This window comes from Juglans regia, chromosome 5 (genome assembly GCF_001411555.2).
Source record: "Juglans regia cultivar Chandler chromosome 5, Walnut 2.0, whole genome shotgun sequence".
Classification (NCBI taxonomy): Eukaryota; Viridiplantae; Streptophyta; class Magnoliopsida; order Fagales; family Juglandaceae; genus Juglans; species Juglans regia.
In genome coordinates, this window is record NC_049905.1 from 11237054 (window position 1) to 11243994 (window position 6941).

A 6941-nucleotide genomic window follows, 5' to 3' on the forward strand; every position below is an offset into this window, starting at 1 on the left:
TATAATTTTGGAATGAATTGAATAATTAAAAATACCAAATTACAAAATAAAATATTAAATCTAATAAAGTTTTTACAATCAATATATAAACCTTATATTGAACTATAAAATTATAATATGTTTATGAATACATTTCTTATATGGTTATACATTATAGTAGATAATGAACTACCAAGTCCTATATACTAATTGTTACACATTTAAAAAGGATAAATGGATGTTAATATAGTATAGTATTTAAATGCTATAACATATTCCAGGTTAGTGTTTGTATAAATGATATTTAAAATTAGACACGCAATAGATGTTATAATATACAAAATTTCAGTCTATCAATTCACCAATTCTTTTAAAATTGTTTTTTTTTTTTTTTAACTAGACACAATGAATGCCGTAATACGAATCATTTAAAAAAATGATTTGTTTAAAAGTAGACAAACAATAAACTCAGTAATACAAGTTTTTTTTTAAAACTATAGACGCATTAAACTTTGTAATAATACCAATCATTTTAAAATTGATTTTTTTAAAAACTAGACACACAATAAACTCTCTTAGAGCAATGACATTGGCTTAGTCAAATACTTTTTCATCTTTAAATTTAGCTAATATCATTCACATTTGGCCCACACTAAATTAATCAAATTGATTTCATCTAAAATATGAGCTACAATAATTCTATCATTTTTTTCATATTTGAAAAGTACTGTAGCAAGTCTAAGATGAATATATGGGATTATTATATATTATAGATATGAGATTTTTATGGATTATATATATGAGATTTTTATTTACATATGAGATAATGCACAAATATGTACATATGAGATTATTATATTATAGATTGTTGAATTGTGAAAATGAAAATGAATATGATTATCAGAGGTTATTGAAGATAATAAAAATAAAATAAAATATTATTTTATTTTAATTGAATATTGGAATGACCAATTCAATACTCTTTACATAAAATTTCAATTGATGTGTTATTCATATTGCACTCGTGTGAATAATAAATGTTTATAACATATAATTAAACGTCTTGAAGGTTTGATATATTGTCGATGTGGGATTTCTGTTGAAAAACACACTCCTTTTCTCCCCAACATGATTACAACCTACACTCACTGCTCCTCCTGCTTCATTTCTTGGTACGTTCTTTGATACGATATTCCTCTCATCTATTCTGGAAAACATTACAAGTTAGAAAGTGGGGCGTGGATGCATTGGGGTGCTGGGTAGGGTACGACCACTGCAATGAATGGGGCATTGGCCTAACATTCCCCCCAATTTTGACCGTTACAATGAAACGTTGTTACTCTCCCTTCAAAGGACCCTTTCCTTCATATCATAAACCCATCTCTCTTCTCGATTCATGCAAATCAATGGAACAGATCAAGCAAGTACATGCCCAGCTGATCACCACCAGCCTTCTCCTGAGCCCTATCCGAGCCAATAAATTCTTTGAACAGCTTGCCTTCTCAAGCTTTGGCTCAATCCTGTATGCACGCCAAGTGTTTGATCAAATCCCCTTTCCAGACCTCTTCCTCCACAACACCATGATCAAAGCTCATTCACTGTCTTCCATTTCTTCCTATGACTCTATGATTATATTTCGGTCAGTGGTCCGGGTCTGAGCCTCACGCCTAATGTAACACCCTGTATTTTAGTTTATTTTTATTGAATGATTTATTATTATTAATTCAAAAATTTATTCTCTTGTTTTAAAATTGTTGAATTTTTAGTTGGTTTATTTTTATGATTTTAATTTTGTGAAAATTATTTTGAAGTGCTTTCTTATAATTAATTATTGTTATGCATTTAAATTCCTTCTCATATTAAATTAAGTTATTATTGGATTTAATTATTTTATTTTCATTTAATCACTACGTTTGAATTATTTTATTTTACTTGCTGTTTTGAAATCGTTTCCGTTGGATCATTTTGTGTGACCCAAGATGTGAGAATTGGACCTCATTTCTTTCCCTCTATTTTTTCTTTTCCTCTTTTTCTTTTCCTCTTCTTTTCTTTTTCTCTTCATTTTCTTTTTTTCTCTCTCTCTCCTCTCACGCGCGCTGCATGACGTCTCTCCCTCTCTCTCCCCGTGCGTTTTTCTCCTCCACCCAGCCCGCCGCCATGAGCCACTCGTGACAGACACCGCCCACAGCCACAAGTTCCCCTCCCACCGGCCATCATCCCCCACCAATCTCAGCCCCTAACTCGCCGGCGTTCTCCTCCAAGCACGGCTTGAAGCCGTGGCAATCTCTTCGTTCGCGTGCCGTAATCGTGCCACCCAGGCCACCATTTCTTCACCATTTCATCCTCGACCTCATAGCAACCCAATGCACCCAACCCCAGCTCCGATCCGCCACAGGTGAAGTACATCCAACTCCATTTTTCGTTTTGGGTATTTTTGCACTTCAACCGCCACCCACGGCCAACCATCACCACCACTACCTTCACCGACATCCCTAAGCCTTACCATATCAATCTCAGGTCTTCGTTTGCACCCGTTCAAAAGTGGGTCTTTGAGACCCATGGCCACAGTGCATTTGGCACTTTTTTATAGCTGTATTGCCACTTCTTGCAGCTCCGTGATCCTCTGAAAATTATAAAATAGCACTGTAAGTATTTTCCAAAGAACACTTGTGATTTAAATGTATTTTTGTACTAACTCATTTCATTGTATTGAATTGTTGATTGGTTTTACTGGACTGAGTCCGAGGAGTACGAGGTCGGATGGATTGGTGAAGGAAGTCTGTTTGTATGAGTGGGTTGTGTTGACACTTGTTGGTTGTTGGTTATTGGATATTGTTTTGTTCATGTACATTGCATATTTGCACGCATGATCATGTTTGTAAAGGAAACTGGGTTTTCGTGTATTGCATTCATGTTCATGTGTTTAATGAAAACTGGGTTTTTATGTGAAAATGATTTTGGGTGCGTGTGTATCACAACCCCAAGCCGAGATGGGGCATTATCTCGATGGAGCTCCTCTGGTCACTCGGGAGAGGAATATACTGAGTGACATCACATGGATTGTTGCCGGGCGACAATGGAATAGAACGAGATGGTCTCGTGCCGACTCCGTGGTCCCTCTACTGGCGGGGACTAGAGGATGTCTGGCCACGTACGCGCTGGGCGCGGAACTGGCATCGCTCTTTGCGTAGTGTGGATGCTTGGCCACGAACGCGCTGGGCGCGGAACTGAGCATCGCTACGAAGTCAAGGACGTGCGGATGGTCCCTATGGGGAGATCATGGTGCATATGGTAATAATGGAATAATGGACTATTTTCTGAGGAAAATACTGTGCGTTGGATATAGATTTTATGTGAATAATTTTCTGGAAAAATGTTTTACGGATATTTTGGGCCAAATGAGATTTTCGCGTGAGTTGGAAAATATTCATTTTCGGGGAAAACGATGTTTTGAGAATAATGCATATTTCATCATATGAATGCATGTTGGTTGCATTAATGCATTTTTATTCTTGAGGGTTGTTTGGTTTATACTTACCTGCGATACCGTTTTATGGTAACGCAGATTTCAATGCAGATGAGGCTGAGGGTGAGCCTGAGGATTCGGCTCCACCCGAGGAGTGATTTGGTATCACTCATTTTATTTGAGACTTGTAATATATTTATTTTGGATGACTGTATAACTTTTTAAACCGTTTTACTGATATTTAAATTGTGTTTAAATTCTGGTACTTAGTTGACTTAATTTATCCGCTGCGTTGTTATTGTACACTATTGCATGTACACACACTTAGCACTATCGTTGGGATGCGTGACCGTGTTGTCATCATCCGGGTGTCTCGATTCCCGTGTTCCCGTACATGGGGGTCGGGGGTGCCACACCTAATAGTTACACCTTTGTGTTTTCGTTTAAAGCATGTGGGAACAGTTTGAAGGTATTGGAGGGTGAGCAAGTTCGAGTTCATGCTATAAAAGTTGGGCTGGAGAACAATGTGTTTGTTACCAATGCATTGATTGGGATGTATGAGAATTGGGGCTTGGTTGAGGAGGTGAGAAGGATGTTTGATTGCAACATGGAGCGGGATTTGCATTCATGGAATATTATGGTTGGTGGGTACGTAGGGACAGGTGATATGGATCAAGCTCTGGAGTGGTTTGATCGAATGCCTAAACGAGAAGTTGTATCATGGAGTACTATCATAGCTGGTTACGTCCAGGTAACTCTATTTGAAAAAAAAATGACTACCTCATATGCATGCTTTGCAACTGTTTTTTTGACACCTTGGTCAAGAATGTTGCTGCAATGCTTTGTTTTCCTTTTCATTTGAGAACAATATGCCCCATTGTTTACGAATTACCTTTGCACCTCTAGAGTCTAGTCCAAAAATGTTGTTTTTCTTTTATTAAACATTTTTATGGCCAGTGGCTTTGTTTAAAAGAGTTAGTGGTTGTTATCTTCAGGTGCGTTGTTTCCTGGAGGCCTTGGATCTCTTCCACAAGATGCTACAAATAGGTCCTAAACCCAATGAGTTTACTCTAGTAAGTGTCCTAGCAGCCTGTGCAAATCTAATGGCATTGGATCAAGGAAGGTGGATCCATGTTTATATTGAAAGGGGTGAGATCAAGATGAATGAGCAATTGCTAGCTAGCCTAATAGACATGTATGCAAAGTTTGGACAGATAGAATTTGCATCAAAGGTTTTCTGCAATGAACATGGTCTGAGGAGGAAGGTTTGGCCTTGAAATGTCGTAATTGGTGGTTTTTCAATGCATGGAAAATCCAAGGAAGCAATTGAAATTTTTGAACAAATGAAGCTTGAAAAAGTTTCTCTGAATAAGGTGACTTTTATTGCCATGTTAAATTCTTTCAGCCACGGAAATATGGTTGATGAAGGAAGAGGTTATTTTGAGTCCATGGCAAGTTGTTATGGAATTGAGCCTGAGATAGAGCATTATGGGTGTATGGTAGATAGATCTACTGGGCCGGTGCTGGATTCTTGGAGGAAGCTGAAGAGATCATATCTACCATGCCAATGGCTCCAGATGCTGCCATATGGGGAGCATTACTTGGTGCTTGTAGAATCCATAAAGACATGGAAAGAGGAGAGAGAATAGGAAAGATATTAAAATAACTGGATCCTAACCATATCGGTTGTCATGTTCTTTTGGCTAATATTTATTTTGCTTCTAGGAGATGGAATGAAGCAAAGGTTGTGAGAGAGGAGATTGAATTAAATGGAAGAAAGAAAATCCCAGTTGCAGCTCCATTGAATTAAATGGTGTGTTCCATCAATTCCTTGTGGGAGATAGATCCCATCCCCAAACTAAACAGCTTTACTTGTTCTTGGATGAGATGACAACTAAGTTGAAGATTGCTGGTTATGTTCCACAATTTGGAGACTTTTTGCTTGATATTGATGATGAGGAAGATAAAGAGACAATCCTATCTAAACATAGTGAGAAGTTAGCTATTGCTTTTGGCTTGATGAACACAGCACCCCAAACCCCAATTCGAATTGTAAAGAACTTACGAGTTTATGGGGACTGCCACGAAGCAATAAAGTTCATCTCCAAAGTTTATGATCGAGAGATTATTGTCAGGGACAGGATTAGATATCACCATTTTAAAAAAGGAATCTGTTCTTGTAAAGACTATTGGTAGACAGATCGAGTTTGCTATGGATCCAAGCCAATCTCATATTGCAAGTGGTCCTACTTTCCTGCACAATATACAAGAATTTGGCTCCTGTGCATCACTATTCGTAGAAACCACCACGTTGATCACGGTTTCTAGTAACATGAGATTAACAGAGGGTTCAAGAGAGGAGGTAATACTCCTGTTTTGTTGAGATGCACGACTTTCATGAATCAACAGCAGTTGATACAATTCATGAGAGGAGATGGGTTCTACCCTTGTGGTAACAGAAGTGGTAAAGGCTTCATGAGAGGGACCTAACCCATTGAGAAGATAGGTAACTACTTCTTTGTTAGGGAGAGAATTACCAGTGGCGGCCAAAGAGTCCACAAGGGAACGTACCTTCCCAAAATAGGCAGAGATATCTTGATCACCTTTTGAGAGGTTTGTGAGCTAGAAGCGAATCTAGAACTCCTTTGCCAAGGAATGAGATGCAAACATGGAGGCCAAGGACAAGCAGAGGTCACGAGCAGTTGAAGCAAACATAAGATGGCCAAGCAAGGATTCAGAGAGGGATGAGAAGAGGACACTCAAAACTAGATGATCTGTACGTCACCATGAGGAAAAGGCTGGGTTGGTTTTTGGAGCTGAAGCTGGGTTTTTAATTAAGAATTCAGAGGGAGGAGCAAGAGTTCCATCAACGTAGGAATAAAGATCTTGCCCTCTTTAGATAGGCTGAGATTTGCACTTTCCACATAAGATAATTTTCATTGTTTAGTTTTGTGGTGATTATGTGGGAAAATGAAGAAAGATTTGAGGAACGAGGTAATGCAGCCATGAATGACATTTAGTTGTTGGCTCTGGATATTATTTTAGAGATAAAGGAAAATGTACGAAAACTTCATTGTTTAATTGAATAACTTTGGATTGTATTTATATATGAATGTAAAAGGAATAAAAGAATATTATTGGTTACAATAACCTGAGAGAAATCCAAACAACCTTCTCTACTGTTCTATTCTAGAAGATAGTACACTAATTTATATTGTTGATTCTGCTCTGTTGTTGTGGCTAAGGTGTAGGACATGCCTGCAAACTATTTGTCTAAAGGTGTGATGGAGTCACTTATTCTGATAAAGTGCCCCAAGCTAATAGGAGGGATGCCCATCCATCTTCCTTCTTTAGCCAGATTTGTGATTGTTGAATGTTCGCAGCTGGAGGCCTCACTCCCAAGGTCTCCTACTCTACGTCAATTGGAGTTAACAAATTTTTATGAGGTTCTGTTAAATGAATTGCCATCTAGATTGCAAAAACTAGTATTTAAAGG

General features: G+C 37.9%; 1 pseudogene; it reads left to right on the forward strand.

Moving 5' to 3' along the window:
- Positions 1 to 1304: 1304 nt before the first annotated feature.
- LOC109001097 lies at positions 1305 to 5641 on the forward strand (annotated as a pseudogene).
- Positions 5642 to 6941: the final 1300 nt, after the last annotated feature.